This window comes from Ictalurus punctatus, chromosome 15, assembly GCF_001660625.3.
Source record: "Ictalurus punctatus breed USDA103 chromosome 15, Coco_2.0, whole genome shotgun sequence".
In the NCBI taxonomy this organism is placed as follows: Eukaryota; Metazoa; Chordata; class Actinopteri; order Siluriformes; family Ictaluridae; genus Ictalurus; species Ictalurus punctatus.
This window is the reverse complement of record NC_030430.2, coordinates 13,404,692-13,425,564: the sequence shown is the minus strand read 5'-3', so window position 1 is coordinate 13,425,564 and position 20,873 is coordinate 13,404,692. Positions and strand designations below refer to the sequence as shown.

The 20,873-nt window shown below is 43.3% G+C and overlaps 1 protein-coding gene across 2 annotated transcripts in view; it reads right to left on the bottom strand.

Moving 5' to 3' along the window:
* Positions 1 to 1,637, bottom strand: part of slco4a1 (solute carrier organic anion transporter family, member 4A1) — a 46,363-nt gene extending 44,726 nt beyond the window's left edge. For both annotated transcript variants that reach the window (XM_017488179.3, XM_053686380.1), the window contains exon 1: positions 1,386 to 1,637. The gene's annotated coding sequence lies outside the window, so the exon portion shown is untranslated. The remainder of the gene's footprint in view (positions 1 to 1,385) is intronic.
* Between the last annotated feature and the right edge of the window lie 19,236 nt (positions 1,638 to 20,873).

The window sequence follows — 20,873 nt, the reverse complement described above, 5'->3', positions numbered from 1 at the left end:
TAATAATAATAATAATAATAATAATAATAATAATAATAACCCATGTAGAGAGTGGTATTGATGCCTCACACTTTAAGGGTCCCTGGTTTGATACTGAGCTTGGTTTACTATCTAGGTGGAGTCTTGAATGTCAGACAGGTTCACCAATGTCCCCCAAATACCCAAAAACATGCCAGTAGTGGGACTGTCAACTCTAAATATTCCCTATGTGTGAATGAGTGTGTGAATGTGAGTGTGTGTGTGCAGAGTGCCCTGTGATGGACTGGCATCCCATACAAGGTGAATTATTATACCTTCTGCCCATTGTTCACTGCAACACAGATCAGAATATAACAGGTACTGAAGTTGAATTAATGATTATTATTATTAATTATTATTATTATTATTATTATTATTATTATTATTATTATCATTATCCATCATCCAGTTGCTATCCATTTTCTGTACTGCTCATACCTGTATGGGATGCCAACCCATCATAGGGCACAATCATATAAACATTCACACACACATTAAAAAACTACAGACAATTTAGATGATGCCTGTCAGCCTACAATGCATGTCTCTGGACTGGGGGAGGAAACCAGAGAAAAACTCAGAAGCATGCACACAGAGCGGAGGCAGGAATCGAACCCCCAGTCCCAGAGGTGCAAGGCAAACATGCTCATATATCTCTGTACCCCCTACATTTCTCCAGTGTTGTATATGTTCAGAAGAGAGTCATTGAGCAGTACAGTATGCTGTAGTGCACCTAGCATAGGCAGGGCTCCAGTCTGACATACTTCTCTGCTCATATTTCAGCATTACATATTTTTATTCTGCATCAGGTTGTTTTTTTGACACAAATGTCATCATGAATTCTTGCATTATTCTTATTCAGACAGGCATTTAAAGTGGACACTGAAGGACCGATCTGGCTCACCTCCCCTATTCTGCTGTACTTGTAGAGAACACGCATGCTGACTACAGCACGATTTAATGACACTTTCGTTCCGTTTCATCATAGGAATAAATCCTGAAATAACACAACCCGGATTGGCACCCTGTCCAGGGTGTACCACGCCTTGTGCCCGATGCTCCCTAGGACAGGCTCCAGGTTCCTCGCGACCCTGAAGGATAAGCGTTATAGTAGACGGATGGATGGATAACACAACTCAGATGTATACTGACCAAATATCAGACAATCTGCTACGACCGCTTTTTGTTTAGCATGCGCAATCTAAGCTAGCTAGCTAAGCATCCAGACCTGTCAGCCATATCGCCGGATTTAAGTGATGCTCATTTGGGCTTCTCTACACTGCCATGAACATCGCTACTGTTCATTGTTTTTGGGTTTGTCTGTTTAATCGTCACTGTGACTAGAAAGAACGTTAACAGACACTCACATTTTCACACAACGACGCCTTCAGATGTCTCTAAGACGAGTTCTTCGGGCTATCTCTCCACATCCACGCGTGTCGTGTGTGCGCCTCTCATACTGTAGTCTGCTGATCCAAAGCGCTTAAGACACCGTTCCAGTGAGAGCCCCGCCCTCCTGTGGTGCCACCGAGTTTTTCAACCAACCGCGTGCCAATACAGCTGTGCGCGCGCCTCACACGCTTTTAAAAAATGTCACTTGTCTGCTACTAAACACGACGTACTGGCATAAAGTTGGTTTGACGTTGGATGTTCGATATTTGCAGATATGCGGAAATTAAGGGACCGTCTCTAAAGTTACATACGACATCGTTATACACGTTTCTAACTTCAATAGCATTTGAATGGAATGACTTACAGTCACACAACCGACTGTAAAGTGTTCACGTAGGTGTCAGCTATAATGCACACCTTTTAGATCTCTGATATTTATTAAAATAAACTATTAAATCATATGTAAATTTTGCCATTTATTTCACTACAGAATGGGCCCATACACGAAATATTGAATGCTCAATAGCATTTGAAGGGAATGACTTACAGTCACACAACCAACTGTAAAGTGTTCATCTAGGTGTCAGCTATAATATTTACATATTTACATATGATTTAATAGCTTATTTGAATAAATATCAGAAACCTAAAAGGTGTGCATTATAGCTGACACCTAGATGAACACTTTACAGTTGGTTATATGACTGTAAGTCATTCCCTTCAAATGCTATTGAAGTTAGAAACGTGTTTAACAATGTCGTATGTAACTTTAGAGACGGTCCCTTAATTTCCGCACATCTGCGAATATCGAACGTCCAACGTCAAACCAACTTTATTCCAGTACATGACGTGCTCTTATGATGTTATGTTAATAATCAACGAACAATAAGGCCATTTATATAAACAAAAGGCTCTTTTATTTGAAAATTGGTTTCGAAATAATATTGTACTGGTGGACCAGTTGTTTAGATACAGTTGGTTTACTCTTTACATACAGTATGATAAGATTTTGAAGCGTTATAATATTCCTGTACCACCAGGGGGATTTTCAAAGGTCTCTGGTGCAATCCCTGCGCGAGTATGCATTCTTTTTGTTTTGTTTTGTAAATGCAGAAGATATTTTAATGCAAACACTGCCTCATACTGCTGATTACACAGGTAGATGTTGACCTGCTACAGTATGACATTGCAGGCTGTCGCACCTCCTTTGATGCCCATGTACCTAACGCATCCAAACCATATGGCCTCCCCAGTGATTAAGGCTGTACCAACCCCACTGGCACTGTTAATGCATGCTCAATGCCACTGGTTGCATATGGTTTCCTCCTGTTACACCTAATACCACTCAGACATTCTTGCCCAACGCAATACCTTCAGACCTACAGACCTTCCCAGTGACTCAGGGCATGCTCAGTGCAACAGGTTCCATATGGCATAGGTCAGCTGTAGGGTCTTCATTCGGGTACCACCGCTCAACAATGTTTCGCTCCTTTAACCCCAGAAAGTCTACTGGTGGCGGAGCACTGGCAGGGACGTCTACTGCAACTAGACCTTGGGTGAGATGTTACTACCCCAGCACTTCTCCTTTCTCTTCATCCAGAGATTGTAAATAACAGGAAGTCCTGATGTAACAAATATTAAACTAATTAAAATATAATGTGAAAAATACCCAAAATTAGGCCATAAAATAAAAAATTTCACTGGCATGTGATAAAAACAGAAATTTTTACAGGCATTGTTTGATCAAGTAGCTGTCAATAAACTGATCAAAGACCAATACAGTCTGTAAGTGCATTGAAATGTGACTCAAAGTGCTTTTTGTGAGCACTCAGATCCATTCCACCTGCACTCGTGATGAACTGTCTTTGTGTGGTATGCAGGCCATGGGAAATGTTCTAAGAGGTCTGCAAAGGTTCTTCTAGAGGATGCTCAGAGAGCCATATGACTGAAATTTTGTCTCTTGGATTTGTTTAATTAATCCTGTGCTCAGGGGGTCTTGAAAATTCTTAATAGTTATGCCTCTGCAGTTTCTCTGCACTGCACTTGACCTCATTTTCTTGATGGGTCTCCTAAATCAGAGTGGCTTTCTCTTCCTTGGAAAGCCAGCAGAGTTATAGGAAATGGGATTTTGGGGGCCCGAGTGAAAGTCAACAGAAAGGGGATGTGATTTGTCCGATTCTATTATTCTATTCTATTATTTTCTTCTTGGTGTCTTTTGAGGCTTTCCAGTTGATTAAGTACTGCCTAGCCAAGGAGTTACCTCCTTACCATCAAGTTTCTCCAGCCTTTTGCAAACAGCTATTAGTCTGTCTCTGTATTTGGGTTTATGACAGACAGGATTTATACTCAAATTCATTCAATGCAGTTGAGGCTACTGGCTAAACACCGTCTCCAATTCCTGTATGTCCTCTAGCTGGTTGTCCGCAGCATTTAAATGTGTCAGTTTGTTAAAAATGGCCAGATCCATTATCTCATCAATGTTGTTGTTAATACTGAAAACACATAACTCTGACAGTAGTTTATTTATTTATTTATTTTATTTTACATGGAGACACATTACTTAAACATGTTAATTGGATGCGTGTGTGTGACTGTGCATTGCACCGTGTCGTCCCCCCCACCGCCATGTGCCCCGAGTTCCGTAGGACAGGCTCCAGGCTCCTCTGCGACCCAATGTAGGGTAAGCGGTCTTGAAAATAGATACATGGATGTTCATCTGGCATGTGTTTGATGAACATGTGAAATGTAAATAGTAAAGTATAAAGAGTATCTCTCTCTTACTCTCTCACACACGCACACACACAATCCAACATAAATACATTGCATGTTGTTTTGTGTTTTTATGTTGTGACATCTAGGAATCTATCTCAAATTATCTTAAAAGATGCTCCAGTATTTGTAGATGCTAAACAAATCCCCAAGCATCAGTTTTAGCCCTTTAATTTCAATGCTGGATTCTACTCTAATTGCTAGTGCAATGTTGATCTATATTTTGTTACTGAAATTATTTGCAAAGTGATTATTGTTGCTCTCAAAATGCAGTAAAATGCATCGATTTATGCTATAGTCTTCAAAAACTTCTCTGTAATTTAGTGGGGCTGGGACTAAATACCTTGGTAAAAATCAAGGCTGCAGCCCTGTGCACTGGAAGATCAGAATCAAAGTTGTGCTAATGTGTAGCACTTCTACTCAGTTGGGTTGGGTCTGAGGAGGTGAGAGGCAGGCTGAGACAACTTTATTCTCTTTATTTTTACTTTCACTTTTCAGCTTACTCATTCAGACACACACACACACACACACACACACACACACACACACACACACACACACACACACACACATACACACACACACACACACTTTCAGGGTTTTGGCACCAGTGTAGCACTCCTCCTGGGTTGGGCCGGGAATGAGGAGGTGGGAAGGCTGAGGACAACTCAAAAGGGCTCTTTTTTCTCTTTATTTTTACTTAAATTTTCAGTGGACACAGTCAAAGAAAGACACACAAACACACACATACAAGGCTTTGTGCTGGTCTGCTCTCTCTCTCTAGGCTCTCATCTCTCGCTTCCTTATCCCTTCTGTTGCTCACTGCAACACAGAACATTCATTAGCCAAACCAGAGGTATGTGATCCTTACCATTTACCTTCTATGTCTGTCCTCCATTCACAAAACGATGCTCAACAATGCCCCGCTTCCAGTTAAAAAATGTACTGTAACAGTAAGTTTGATGTCCTTTGTCATGTATCATAGGAAAAGAAACCTTGCATGATCAATTATAAATCAAGTCAATTCTCACCAAAAGCATTTTTGAAACGTTTTCACTAGTCTGTACACAGCAGTATCAAGCAGCTCATATAATGAACACTGTCACGTTACTTGGTAGGAGGCAAGCATGGGCCGAGGATAAGGAGATCTGAGAGCGAGTCGTCAAGCATGGAGCACAAAGTCAGACAATCCAAAACGTAAATCCAGAATCATAGTTGAGAACGAGGCGGAAGTTCCAAAACCAATGAAGATACAATGTTTCGTAGAGAGCGTGGTAACAAGCCAACGTAGAGAAAGCCTTAGCGTTACTTCGCACCTCGTTGTTGTTAATAGGGTCTTAAATAACCTTGGGTGGCGCTCAGGTGTTTGCACTCAGTATTCCGGTGAACTTGAGCATGGGAGTGGCTGGGATGTGTAGTCCACACCGGCACAGCAGCCGCGAGTTCGAGTGGCGTAACAGAGTCCCCCCCCAAAGGGCTCACTCCGGGAGCCGACTTCTTCCGAGGCCGTCCTCTCCTCCGGGGTGCCGGTCTGTCTGGATGAGCTGCGTGGAAGTTGTCACGCAAGCTTGCATCCAGAATGTCCTGGGATGGGATCCAGCATTGATCCTCTGGGCCGTAACCTTCCCAATCTACCAGATACTCAAGCCCCCCTCTCCTGCGTCTGGAGTCCATGATCTCCTGCACACGGTAGGCTGGGCGACCTTCAATCTCTAACGGGTCAGGCGGGGTATTCTCCGGAACTGCCGTGGCTAAAGGGCCCAGTGTTACTGGCTTGAGGAGGGAGACATGGAATGAGGGGGCGATGCGGCTGTGTTTGGGGAGGTCTAGGCGGTACGTAACCTTGTTTACCCGTTTCAGGATCCGGAAAGGGCCAGCATACTTGGGTCCCAATTTGCTGCCTGAGAGAGGTGTTTTAAGGTTCCTCGTAGAAAGCCATACCCTGTCCCATGGCTGATAATCAGGGTGCGCTCCACGATGCCTGTCCTCTTTCCGCTTGGCGATGTGAGAGGTTCGTACCAGTTGTTGATGTACGCTCTCCCAGATCTGCTCGCTGCGGCGAAACCACTCGTCCATGGCCGGGGAGTCAGTGGTGACATACCCCAGAAACTTAATGGTGCGTCGATGAAATTCGCACTTTTTGGCCTTCGCATACAGCTGGTGTTCCATCAGACGTGCCAGCACTTGGCGGACCTGTTTAATGTGCTCCTTCAGGGACATCGAGTAGATCAATATGTCGTGGATATACGCGATGACGCAGTGCCCCAGTAGATCCCTCAGGACATCGTTGATCAGGTTTTGGAACACTGAGGGAGCGTTAGCAAGCCCATACGGCATGACCAAATATTCGTAGTGCCCGGAAGTGGTGCTGAAGGCCGTCTTCCACTTGTCGCCCTCCCTGATGCAGATTAGGTTGTATGCACTGTGTAAATACAGCTTCTTGGAGAAGGACGCAGATCTTAGCTGTTCAAGGGCGGCAGGCACTAGTGGCAGGGGGTAACGGTACTTGACGGTCACCTGGTTGAGCCCCCTATAATCAATACACGGTCGCATGCCCCCCCTTTCTTCTCCACGAAGAAGAATCCAGCCGAAGCGGGTGACGTGGACGGCCGAATGTACCCCTGCTGCAGTGCCTCTTGAATATAGGTGTCCATGGCCCGCTGTTCTGCCTTGGAGAGCGGGTACACTCGACCCCGTGGTGGGCTAGCGCCGGGGAGAAGGTCTATGGCACAATCATATGCCCAATGGGGAGGTAGACGGCTTGCACGCCCTTTGCTGAATACCGTGCGGAGGTCATGATAAGCAAGTGGCACGGTGACCGGGTCTGAAGACAGGGGGCTTTCCACTGTAGTGGCAGTTACCGGAGCTGTGGGGCCCGTCAGGCAATGACGTAGGCAGAAAGGAGACCACCTGGTTATCTGTTTGGTGGTCCAGGATATCTGGGGGTCATGCCGTTCGAGCCACGGTAAGTCAAGAATGATGGGGTGACGGGTAGATACTGTGATATATAGGACAATGGTTTCCTGATGGAGGGCACTGGCTTGCATAGTGATTGGGGCCGTGGGACGGGAGATGACCCCACCTCCTATGGGGGACCCGTCGATAGAATGCACCTCTCGTGGCTGGAGCAGGGCTTGACTGGGGAGGCTGAGGGTGCGCGCTGTCTGCTCATCAAAGTTTTCCGCTGCCCCCAAGTCGATGAGTGCTGAAAGCACAAAAGATTTGTCTGACCATTTGAGCAACACAGGAAACGCTAGAGAATCAGCTTTAGATAATTGGAACACACTCACCCAGGGACAACGAGGTTGGTTGATGGGGCCCTCCTCCGTTGATCGCGCCCTCCGTTGTGGGCACTGGCGAACGAAGTGAGAGCTCTCCCCGCAGTAGAAGCACCTTACCTCTCAGCGTCGCTTCTCTCTCTCCGCCTCACGGATCCGTGCCAGGCCGAGCTGCATGGGCAGTGGGATTCCACATCGCGGGGCAATTAGTGCGGCGAAGGCGGTCCAGCCTTACCGCTAGGTTGATGAGCTCGTCAAGGGTCAGTTGTTCACCCCGGCACGCTAGTTCCCGGACCAGCCCAGGGTTGAGACCTTGCCGAAAAGCGGTCTTAAGTGCCGGCTCATTCCACCCACTCCGTGCAGCTACGGTGCAGAATTCCAGGGCATAATCCACCACACCGCGAGGACCCTGTGCAATCGCGAGGAGCTCCTGCCCAGTCTCCCAGCCATCTGGGGAATGATCAAATGTGCGTTGGAAGCACGTGAGAAACTCTGTGAGCGCTGGTTGGACCATTCCTCCTCGCGCCCATTCTGCCGTGGCCCACTCCAGGGCGCGACCGGAGAGTAGTTCAATGAAGTGTGCTAACCGGCGCTCCTCCGGCATCTCTGGGTTATTTTCGAAGAGCAAGATACATTGCAGCATGAAACCCTTACATTGGTCGGACTTGCCGGTATAGCGCTCTGGTGTCGGCATGGGCGGATAGTGTACAACCAGCGGCACTGGGGTGAGTGCTGCGTGCGCAGCTGGAGCTTGTGCGCGGGAAAAAAGCGGAACGAAAGCCGACTGCAGCGGGAGCCATGGGTTGCCCATCGGTGACGTAGAGCTGCTCTAGTTGTTGCGTGAGGCAGTCAATCTGTTCGTCCTTCGCGCTTAGCAATAGGTCCTTCTCCCGACACACCTGTACCCAACCGGGCCGCCCGCTGCCTCCATGATCGGCGAAATAATCTGTCACGTTACCTGGTACGAGGCAAGCGCGGGCCGAGGATAAGCAGATAGGAGAGCGAGTCGTGAAGCGTGGAGCACAAAGTCCGAGGCAAACACAATAATCCAAAACGTAAATCCAGAATCGTAGTTGAGAACGAGGCGGAAGTTCCAAAACCAATGAAGATACAATTTTTCGTAGAGAGCGTGGTAACAAGCCAATGTAGAGAAAGCCTTAGCGTTACTTTGCACCACATTGTTGTTAATAGGGTCTTAAATAACCTTGGGCAGCACGCAGGTGTTTGCACTCAGTATTTTGGCGAACTTGAGCGCGGGTGTGGCTGGGATGTGTAGTCCGGCCGGCACAGCGGCTGCGACTTCGCCGTGGCGTAACAAACACCATCAATTTAACTAGTGTGAAATTAAATGATGGATGATTGGTTGTATCACCTGTCCCATACTGGGAACCTGTTAAAAGAAAAAAAAGTGTGAAATCCTGCAGAATGAAATTGGCTGATATAAAGGCAGATGATATAAAACCTCAGGCTTTATATTCACACATGCCACATCATGATTGTATTTTTCTGTAAATAAATCTATTATACATTAAGGTGATTATATTGCCAAAGCAAAGCTGAAAAGCAGGGAGGAAACTGATCTAGTAGCTCGTGCTGTTCATTTATAGCTATTCACAGTGATATTTTATAATAGAGGAGACATTTTATTAAAGACAACGCTCTGAGAAACTAAAAAAGTAACTCAATCAAAAAGTGGTTGGGGAGCACGAGCATGTCACCCACCTGTTGAAGACATTATATACTAGATATCATAAGGGATTTTTTCCCCATTTAAACTAGTTTATAGTTTTATTGTTTACACTTAAGATGCATTTGGAACAACATTACTCTGAAAACTTTGATAAAACGCACAGAAAGAAGATAAAAATATCCAGGTGAGCAAGCAGATACGCCTTCATGCCAACCAAATCTACATTCACCTGAAGGCCAGTGGACGCACAGCACTGAAGACAGGCACAACACGCAGTTAGCTCATGGTGCACAAGAACGTAAATGCATGCAACACTTACCTATAAACCCTGTCTCTGCATCATGACTGAAATATGTGTGCATGCACACGTAAAGCTCCTGTAAAATTAGCCTAAAATATGCCTATCCCAAAGTAAAATTAAAGCCGGTCTTGAACCATTTGGAGTACATGCATGATTTTGGTCTCTTTTGAAAAGTGACACTCTGAAGTGTAAGTGCTACTAGTATTGAGTAATAGAAGTTAGAACATAATGAAATAGAAGGGATTTTTTCTGCCTTTTTTTTTTTTTTTTTTTTTTTTTTTGTGCATACAGATCCCTGCAGATGGCTACAGTTGGGAGCTATTTGCTGGAAAACACAATTGGACCATTTTGTGTTTTGCCAAAACCACCTTTTGGAGACTCCAAAGGGCCCTTGCTAGCCATGTGAACTTACAGTGGGGAAATAAGTATTGAACGCATCAACATTTATTTCAGTAAATATATTTCCAATGAGGCTATCCACATAACATTTTTCACCAGACTTTGGTATTAACTCAAGAAATCCACACATATAAAGAAATCCAAATATTAAAGTCCACACTAACTGAAATTTATTTTAATGCTTAGTGGAGAAGGCTTTGCTTGTAGTGATAGCTTCAAGACGCTTCCTGTATGAAGAAATTAATCAGCCGCAGTATGTAGATGTGATTTTGGCCCATTCTTCTAAACATATGGTCTTTAAATCTTGTTCAATTGGATTCAAGTCAGATGACTGACTGGGCTATTCAAACACCTTGATTTTTTTTTCTCTGAAACCAATTGAGAGTTTCCTTTGCTGTATGCTTTGGATCATTGTCCTGCTGTGTGGTCCACCCACGTCTCATCATCATCCTGGTGGATGGAAACAGATTCTTCTCAAAAATTTCATCCATTCATCGTTCCTTCAATTATATGAAGTATGCCAGTACCATCCAAACTTCACTGTTGGTATAGTGTTTTAAGGGTGATGTGCAGTGCCATTTCTTCTCCAAACATGGTGTGTAGTATGACAGCCAAAAAGTTAAATTTTGCTCTTGTCTGACCAGACTACACTCTCCCAGTTTTTCATAGGCTTATCCAAATAAGTTGTAGTAAACTTTAAACGAGCTTCGACATGCCTTTCCTTTAGTAATGGAGTCTTTCAGGGTGAACATGACCAGTGGAGTGCATTGCCTATTGTTTTCTCTGTGACGATGGTTCCGTCTACCTTTCTGGAGTTTTTTTCCAAGTAGTCCTTGGCACTTGGGCTACTCTTCTAACTATTCTTCTGACTTCCTGGTCAGAAATCTTGTGAGGAGTGTTGTGGATAAAAAATGACATGAAATAAACATGAGGGAGACCTAGTATCCAGTAAAGGGGAGAAGAAGAAATGACGGGCACCAAGACACACAGAAGCGGTGTTAGGTGGATATTGACGAATTGGATTCACACTTTAAGATCTTTAAGAGTACTACACTATGGTTTATTAGTCAAAAAGTCAAAAAGAAGTATAAGAGCTGAGGAGTGCTACCACACACACACACGCTCTCGTACAGTCAAGGGCAGGCATGTAGACATAACACACACACACACACACACACACACACACACACACACACACACACACACACACACACACACACACACATAACATTATAACTTCATAAGAATAATAAAAAGGAGTATTAAGATATTATAAGGGGGTAATATCTTATAATAATAGAAAACTCTTTATAAAATACAGAATAGTAGGATATGTAGGACAGTAGAAGGGTAATATAATGATATTATGAAGTAGGAAGTACAGTAAACCGTTTTCAAGCAGTACAACTATATATAAAATAGAGATATAGAGCAAATATGAAAATAAATTATAAACCAGAAATACAGAGAAATGTAACTTACTCATAATTCAGATGGTGAAGATTCTTGTCTCGCAAGGAAGGCCTTAATTTTAAGAGAAAACCATGAAGAGCCATTTATAAGGGTAGCTGAGTCAAGCTGCCCCCCCCCCCACGAGATAATAGTGAGACCAAGATCACTCTAAATTGTTTTGTCTCTCCACTTTTGAACATAATAGTAAATTGAAAAGCCCCTTTTTAGAACATAATAGTAAATTGAAAAGCCCTTTTTTAGAGCCTAATAGTAAATTGAAAACCCCTTTTTTAGAACATAATAGTAATGTAGATGATCTCTTTTTTAACCCTATTGGTATTGATATCATAGTCTTTTTGAAACATATTGGTTATCTACTGAGTAAATACAGTATAAATAATGGAGCTTAATTAATGGAGCTTTCAACAAGCCCATTGGTCTGGGGGTGGTATACGGACGCCTTTAGGTGCTTAACCCTTCAAGAGCTGACACAAATCAGCCATTAGTTTGGACACAAAAGGCATACCTTGTTCAGGCAAGATGTCTGGGTATCCCCACCCGGCTGAAGAGGAGCATCAGCTCCTTCGCGATATTGCGGGAGGTGGCTTTGCGGAGTGGTACTGCCTCGGGGTATCGGATGGCGTAGTCCAGTATGACGAGTACGTACTCGTGACCCCGGGCGGACTTGGGAAGCAGCCCCATGAGATCCATACCAATCCATTCGAAGGGGACACCTATGATGGGTAGAGGAATAAGGGGAGCCTTCTACGTCCATCCCTGGCCAGACAAAGTGATCCCTTAGCTTTTCCAGGGTGTTTTGTGCTCCCAGGTGGCCGCTGAGCGGATGGGTATGGGCCAGGTGCATCAGAGTCTGTGTTTTGGTTTTGGGGACTACCAGGAGGTCCACAAGCTCCCCTCGGCGGCAGGCTTGCTGGTAGAGGAGACCACCCCAAATGAGGAAGTAGGAGGAGGGTAGCCTCTGGTCAGGGTCCTGGTCGACCCCTTCTATCTGTCGCACCTGGGCCCAACAGTGATTCAGGTGGTCATCCTCCTTCTGCTCCCGCACAAAATTTCCCTGCCGGTTCAACTGTTGAAACACAGACAACATCAGGTTAGCATGTGTGTGCGGCTTACCGTCTGCTGTGGCGTCTCCTTCGCCCTCCACCAAGTAGGCCTGCCAGACTGGGGTCTCCTTCAGGCGTCTCAGTGCCCTGCCGGTTTTTGGCGCTGGGCTGGCTGGGAACCCTGGCCAGTCTCTTCCGAGGAGCAGGGGCACCGGGAGGTCAGGGATAATGCCGACTAGGAGTGACCAGGAGCCTGCTTTTCCGCAGACCTGGACCTCGGCTGCTTTGACTTCCCTGGTATCCCTATGGACGCAGGTTACGGTGATGGTCCCGCTGCGGCCGAGTTCTTTAGGCAGGATCGTCTGCCGGGTGAGGGTCACGGTACTCCCGGTGTCTGACAGGGCAGTGACCGGGCTCCCCTCAACCCATACCATCAGGGTAGGGGCTTTTGGCGGGTTCGGTGAGTGGAGGGCGCACCCGCCAACCACGGCTTTCGGGCCTTCTTGGGTGGCCCTAAGTCTGGCTCCGTGGTCATGGGTTCGTCCGTGGGGGTCTCACGGACAGGTGAACTCCAGAGGGTCCTCCCCCCCTCAGGATAGCGCTGGTGGTCTGGCCGGTGGGGCAGGAACACTTGGGGCAGACTACGGGTTCGCTGTTCTTCCCGGCCGAGTTCCAGGGTGGCCAATGCGTGCTCCAGGGTGGCCTGGGGGGTCCCTGGGGCATGTACCCCCATGACCTGGTGTTCTGTTTGTGGTAAAGCCCTTAAAAACCGGTCCATGGCCAACTTTTCTGCCACCTTGGTGGCGGTGTGTATGTCCGACTGAAGCCATCTTTTGGTTGTGCGGATGAGGGCGTTCGGCTTGTAGGCTGTGGGCGAGCTGCTGTGTGGCTGTTTGTTGCTGGATGCTGACCTCCAGAAGGCGTTGTAGCATTGTAGCGAGCCCAACGTTAGCACAGGAAGTAAGATCCCTCTTGGACAAAGGGGCCATAGAACAAGTACCCCGTTCGCTGAGGGAGGGAGGTTTTTACAGCCGTTATTTTCTGGTCCGCAAAAAATAGAGGAGTATGCAGTCAATTTTAGATCTGCGTCATCTGAGCTGTACTCTTCGGACATACAGGTTCAAGATGCTGACGCTCAAACTTATCGTTCCACAGATTCAGTTTGAGGACTGGTTTGTGTCGATAGAAATAAAAGGTGCATATTTCAACATAGAAATATCACTAGCTTTATCCCCTCCCACCTTCACAAAGTGCATGGATGTCACTCTGACTCCACTGTGACTCCAGGGCATCCATGTACTAAACTACCTAGACGACTGTTTAATTCTAGCATGATCCAGGGAACTGGCGGTTCAACATCGAGATGTTGTTCTCGCCCACATGAAGAGCTTGGGGCTCAGATTGAACCTCAGAAAAGTATGCTTTCCCCAGTGCAGTGGTCAACTTTTCTAGGGGTTATAAGGATTCTGCTACGATGAGGGTGTTTCTATCCCCAACATGCGTAGGGTCAATCCTATCAACACTGAGCAAGATAAAGCTGGATCTTGGAGACTATTGGAGCTTATGGGCCTATTGCACAGGAGACAGTTCAGTGGTGGCTGAGAAGTTGGGAGTTTCATCCAAGGACGAAACCTCTGAAAGTAATCAGTGTAATGCTGCAATGACTACGTGCTCTGAGAATTTGAGTGTGCCGGTTTCTAACATTGGGTCACACTCTAGGGGTGTCTCCTTAGCGCAAGATGGTAATGACAGACACCTCCCTCATGGGCTGGTGCATGGTCTTAGACAGTAGTCCAGCTCACAGTCTCTGGATCGGCCCTCATATAGAGCGGCATATAAATTGCCTAGAAATGTGGGCCATATTACTAGCACTGAAATTTCTTCTTCCTCAATTGAGAGGTCACCATGTGTTTACAGACAACACACCGGTGGTCTCATATATTGACCACCAGGGAGGATTATGTCCACGCCCCCTATTCAGGCAAGTGCAGCTAATTCTTCTCTGGGCAGAAGGAAAATTTGTCAGTGAGTGCAATGTACATTCAGGGAATATGGGTGCAAACATCCTGTTGAGGCAGGGACTGAGGCCCAGGAATTGGTGGCTCCATCCACAAGTGGTGGAGTCCATATGGTGAGGTTTGGCCAAGCGGGACTGCATGTGTTCGCCTCCGAGGAGACCATACACGGCCCGCTGTGGTTTGCCCTCACTCCTCCTGCACAATTAGGGCTGGACACCATGGTGCACATGCAGCCGAGATCACATCTGTATGCTTTCCCCCCGATCGCTCTGCTCCCACAAGTTCTAGCGAGAGTTCGTCAAGACAGTCTATGTCTGCTGCTAGTAGAACCTTATTGGCCAGCTCAAATAAGGTTCACAGAGTTAATATCCCTGCTAGATGGCACTTCTTTGCAGATTCCCATGTGCAGGGATCCACTGTAGACCCAGTGAACTGCGCAATAGCTACAGTCCTGGAGTTATTACAAGAACGTTTCTCAGTGGGGTGGGCTCCTTCTACAATCAGGGTCTACGTGGCCGGCATTTTGACCAGCCACGCCGGTGTTGATGGAGCCTCTGTGGGGCAACATCCTCTACCTTCGAGGTTTATGCATGGTGTCAGGCGTCTGAGGCCCATCTGCAGGCCATGCATACCTTCCTGGGACCTTTCTGTGGTCCTGGAAGGTTTGTCAGGGGCCCTGTTTGAGCCCTTAGAGTCAGCCTCTGAGAATCTTCTGACTCTAAAGGTAGCTCTTCTGCTGGCCCTGACATCTCTCAAGCGAGTAGGAGATCTACAAGCTTTCTTTGTTGCGCCTTCCTGCCTTTGCCCCTGGATTAGCCAAGGCCTTCCTTTATCCTATGCCGGATTATATTACTAATGTGCCTGTGTCAAAGCAGCGCATCTCTAATTGGATTTTGGAAGCAATCTCTATTGCTTATGAGGCGTGCGGTCTTGCTACGCCTCTGGGCACAAGGGCTCATTCCACTAGGGTGCTCGCCTCTGCGAAAGCATTGTCCAAAGGGGTATTCTTACAGGATGTGTGTGCTGCTGCAGGGTGGTCTATGCCACATACATTCATTCTTTATTACAGCCTGGATATTCATTCCACCCAGGGCTTGGGTCTTTTTGAACAGGCCATACCCTCGGTATGACGGAGTAGGTATTTTCATTCCCATAGTGTTATGCTAAATGCAACGTTGACGTTCCCTTTGAGACGGAACGTCTGGGTTACGCATGTAACCCTGTTCCCTGAGAAGGGAACGAGACATTGCGTAGCTTGGTCATACCAGGGCAGGTCTGTGAATTGCGTCTTCGTTTCAGATAATAGAGGCTGATGGCGCGGTTCACAGGTGCCATATTTATATCACGCGACGTGCTTAATTGCCATGTCACCTGATCATGGCAGGCCTACAAATAGGCATGATTTTACACAAGCTTCAGATGCTGGTCATGCACGAGAGGCACTCCCCATAGTGTTATGCTAAATGCAATGTCTCATTCCTTTCACAGGGAACAGGGTTACATGTGTAACCCTGACATCAGGATACCACATGACCAGTGAAGTATAAAGGCTTTTGTTTAATTTGCTGTGGATTAAATCATGACCTATTGTAAACAGCACATTTCTATATGGCATCAGTAACTGGAAACTATGGCTTTTACACAAGACTGCAAACAAGTCCAAAACAACTGCAATATTAGCCAAAACAGAATTTTGTGCACCTTTAACAATTTAACTGAAATTTCTGGTTCTCTTGTTACTGGAGGCAATGTCGGAGAGCTTTTTCATTACCGATGTGACTTCTTGTAGGCCTTGGGCAGCCAGCACAACTTCTTCAATTCTGTCGAATACATCCTGTAAGCCACTGCTGTCATCATCTTTGTGACTTAAATAAGAGGAGACAAAGAAAAAAAATAAATAAATGGTAAAACACATTAGCACCAAAAATAAAAATGTTTTTAGCGAAATGTTAGGGACTGACAGCCATTAACAAACCACTTTTTTAAAAAAACAATTCACCAGCATATGAAAATTCTATCATGCACTCATCATTCAAAACCTGCATGACTTGTGCTCATCTTCAGAACATAAATTAAGATATTTGAAGAATGGTCAAATATGAACATGCTGCTGTTTTTGTCCATATAATGAAAGACATTGGTGACTTGTTTTTTCAAGCTCCAAAAAGGACATAAAGGCACCATAAAAGCTCATCTTGAGCCGTAAATCCCAAGTCTTCCGAAACGAAATGATGATCAGATGGAGATTTAAGTAATTTACTTTATATATTTATTTTTTTAACAAAATCTACTGTAACATGAAGCCTCACTGATCTGTACATGTTTGACATCATGATATCTGTGAGAACCAATGAGGTTTGATGCTAAAAGAGGTTCATGCCATCATTTTGGATGCTGTATATGTGTCCGCCAATCTGTGTTTAGATTTGATTTGAGAGTGATTAACGCTTTAAATTTATATTTGATCACCATAAAAAGTGATTGTATCGCTTCAGAACACTTCAGATATATGACTCAAGCCGCATGGAGAACTTTTGTCATTTTTGGAATAAGCAAATTATTGCATTTTATTTTATGGACAAAGACAGCCTATAACATTCTTCAAATATCTCCATTTATGTTCTAAAGTTGAACAAAAGTCATACAGGATTGGGGTGACATAAATGATTAAAGAATTTGAAAGTGTCATACCAGAACAACATGAGTGCAATCAAATTTTGGGGTTAAATATACATTGTTGGTTAACTGTAGTCTCCTTATCTGTGTTGAGTACTTACATTTAAAGTTTTAGTAAAACTTTGTTTAAAAAAAAAAGGAGGTTGTACTGTACCTGGACTACTTTCGTTTGCTGCCTTGTTGAAAACTTTGAAATTCCTCCTCAGAAACAGAAAGCATTTTCCGAGCATTTTGCTTCCAATATATCGAAACTTTACATAACAGTTGGACAAAAATGCAAACTGTGTTTATATATATATATATATATATATATATATATATATATAAATATATATATATATATATATATATATATATATATGTACACACACACACACACACACACACACACACACACACACACATAACATTGTTAAATAACCCCAAAACATTCTGCATTAAAATAAGCCTGAAATACAAAAGCCAGAGTCTTTCATAGAGCACTGGACCCAAGCCAGGAATACACCCTCAATGGGATGCCAGTCTATCACACACATTCACACAGATTTAGAGTCATCAATCCACCTACCAGCACTACTGTATGGGGTTAAAATTGTTTCATATTTCTAAATAAATAGATTACGATCCACAAATAAATGTAGCAAGATTCACAAAAATTATTATATTATATTATTATTATAAAAATTCACAAATATATAGAATGAGATCCACAAATATATGTGGGGCAGTGGTGGCTTGGCGGATAAGGCACTGGGTTACTGATCGGAAGGTCGGGCGTTCAAGTCCCTGCACTACCAGGCTGCCACTGTTGGGCCATCGAGCAAGGCCCTTAACCCTCTATGATCCAGGGGCGCTGTTTCATAGCTGACCCTGCGCTCTGACCCTAACATGCTGGGGTATGTGAAGAAAAGAATTTCACTGTGCTGAAATGTATATGTGATTAATAAAGACTCATTATCTCATTATCATTATCAAATATATGTTAGGTGTTTCACAAAAATGAATTAAATTAAGAAATAAACAAAATGAGTTTGGGGAATAAAATTATTATTATTATTATTATTATTATTTTTTACAAAAATGTTTTTATGTCACAAACACAACTTTCATTTTATATTCTAGATAATAGAAAGCAAATAGAAATAGTCTTAACTGTCACAATTAATGAAATTCTACCGTGCTGTTATGTTATAAATTATGAAAATCTATTTTAGTATGTCACATTCAACAGGTAATTTGATTATTAGTATGTTATTCCAGTGCCCAAAATTTCAAAAGTTTCTCATTTTGCACATTGTACACAAAAGCTCAAAAAATCTCAAAATCAGTAAATAAAACATATACCTGTGAGTTTTGATAAGACTAAATTTGGCTCTGGTCCACCTGAAACCACCATGCAATGGCAATATGTTGCCAGTAGATGGAAATATTTACTTATTTGTAGAAACAACTGTTTCCTAAGACTTTTTCGTATCATCTTTATGTATCATCATCTTCAATAAAGACTTTATCCTAATCATGATTTTTTAAACTGTCACTAGTGGTCCCATCTACAAAACATCAGTAAAAGTAAGTCTATGTGCACTGGGGTGTGTTCCAAGTGTGATTACTGAATCGAATACTGCACCGGCCACACCAGCTTGTTATTCATTTTTAAACATATTATCTATTCTATCAATTAACAACAATAATAGAATCAAAATAGAATAGGGTATTGCTAAGAAAAAGAAAGGCTAACACAAATTATTAAAGTTTTTAAAAAAAAAATGTATATTAATTATCAAAACTAGTACATAATATTAAGAAATACATAAGTAGAACTCACATGGGCTTATCTTTGCTAAGAAATAAGGATGAATTCAGGTACACTGTGAAACTTCAGGTAAACTTCATAATATTTATTTTTATTATTTTTTGACAGTCAAAACGTATGTTAATAAGCCAATTGCAGTGGAACTGGTAGAAATATCATGACTTATTTGATGTTACATCATCATGCACATTTTTTCTCAATAATGTTATAATAATGTACAATTGTAACATGGTCGAGTTAATTGGGACAGCCTTAAACTGCACCTAGTGGAAAGTGGGAAAGTAACCTTGTTATTTTATGTTATGTTTGGTATGTTATATATATATAATCATATAATCTTAAAAATATGCCACTAAAACTGCTAGCATGCCTTGTGCCCGATGATCCCTGGGATAGGCTCCAGATTCCCCGTGACCCTGAAAAGGAGTAAGCGGTAGAAGATCGATGGATGGATGGATGGAAATCCTAGCATGAGATTTAGCTTGCACAGCACTAGAAGGGTTAAGGGAAGGAAGGTTTACAGAAAAAAGAAAAGTCAAAAGTCCAAAACAATTTAAAATTCATATGTCTCTTAACTACAATAGAAATAGGAATAAACAACTTCAGCCTGTTTAGATCAATAATCAACAAGGAAATGACAAGCAGTCATAAATCTGGAGAATGAATCAATCTTGGAATTACAGCCTTAGACAAGCTCTTCAAGTGAACATACATTTTGGTTAGAACAAACATGTTCAAACCAGGGTATTTTTATTGAATTTTATGGATGACCGAGCTGGACAAGCCAGAGAGAAAATCGTTGACTTGAAATAAAGGTATTATTTAATACTGTAATTATTTAATACCACTACAGAAAATACTGTATGCAAATTGTGGAAACAACATAATATGTATGGAAAAGCATGGTAACAAAACTAAGACTAACGAGAAGGAAGAAATGACCACAGGAAAGGAAAAGTAGGCAGAACTGGACTACCTTACATACCATATAGAATAGAAAACAAATTTAGAAGCCATGAGTACTTTTATGCATAGAAAATGGTGAGTTCATATCTGGTTTAAAAAGATAAAGAAATGTAATCCAAAGAGCCAGAAATCAGAAAGCAAAATCAGATCCTGAAAAAAATTTATATTCATATTGACAATGTCTTGCTAGTCATGCAGATGAATGCTTCAACGAACTCAGAAGACTCCCACCGGGAAGATTTCGGACTTGATGAAGCCTGGAAAAAAGTATCAACAGTGGAAGATATTGAAATGCTTCTGAAGACTATCTATTATATGTACAGCAGATAATCAGTAAAGAAAGGCAAATTTTGTGCAGTAATGCAGCACTGACTAATGACCAAGGTAAGGACTGCATCCTGCAGCAGTATGAAGATTCCTATCTCTTTGTGAAGGAGAAGATCAGATTGGCATACTAGGCAATTACCCGGAGATGATAACCATGGCCCTGTAGATGGAAGAACTTAAAGACTTTGCACTACTTGGTGACATTTGTGGCACCTTTCAGGTCTCCTGTACAGGCTATGGAACAAGATATTAGTCTAATAAACAGGATCAAAACCAAATCAAGAAACCATCTACAAATGGAACATCTAAATCAACTGATGACAATGAATCATTCTTGGTGTTACAGGGAGCCATAAATCTTGACAGTGTGCACAAATCACCTGAAAACTACCAAAAACAGAAGGGACAGTATATAAGCTAATTATGAGACATTACATTACACTGTGTTCTGGAGATGAGTTCAGGGATGTCTTGATGACTATTAAGGAACTCATCTAGGCAAGTATTTTTGTTTTAGGGGATTCAATAAAAATATCACAATCCATTATTATTATATTGAGTCTTTATTTATCACATATACATATGCACAGTGAAATTCTTTTCTTCACATACCCCAGCCTGTCAGGAAGCTGGGGTCAGAGCACAGGGTCAGGCATGATATAGTGCACCTTGAGCAGAGAGGGTTAAGGGCCTTTCTCAAGGGCCCAACA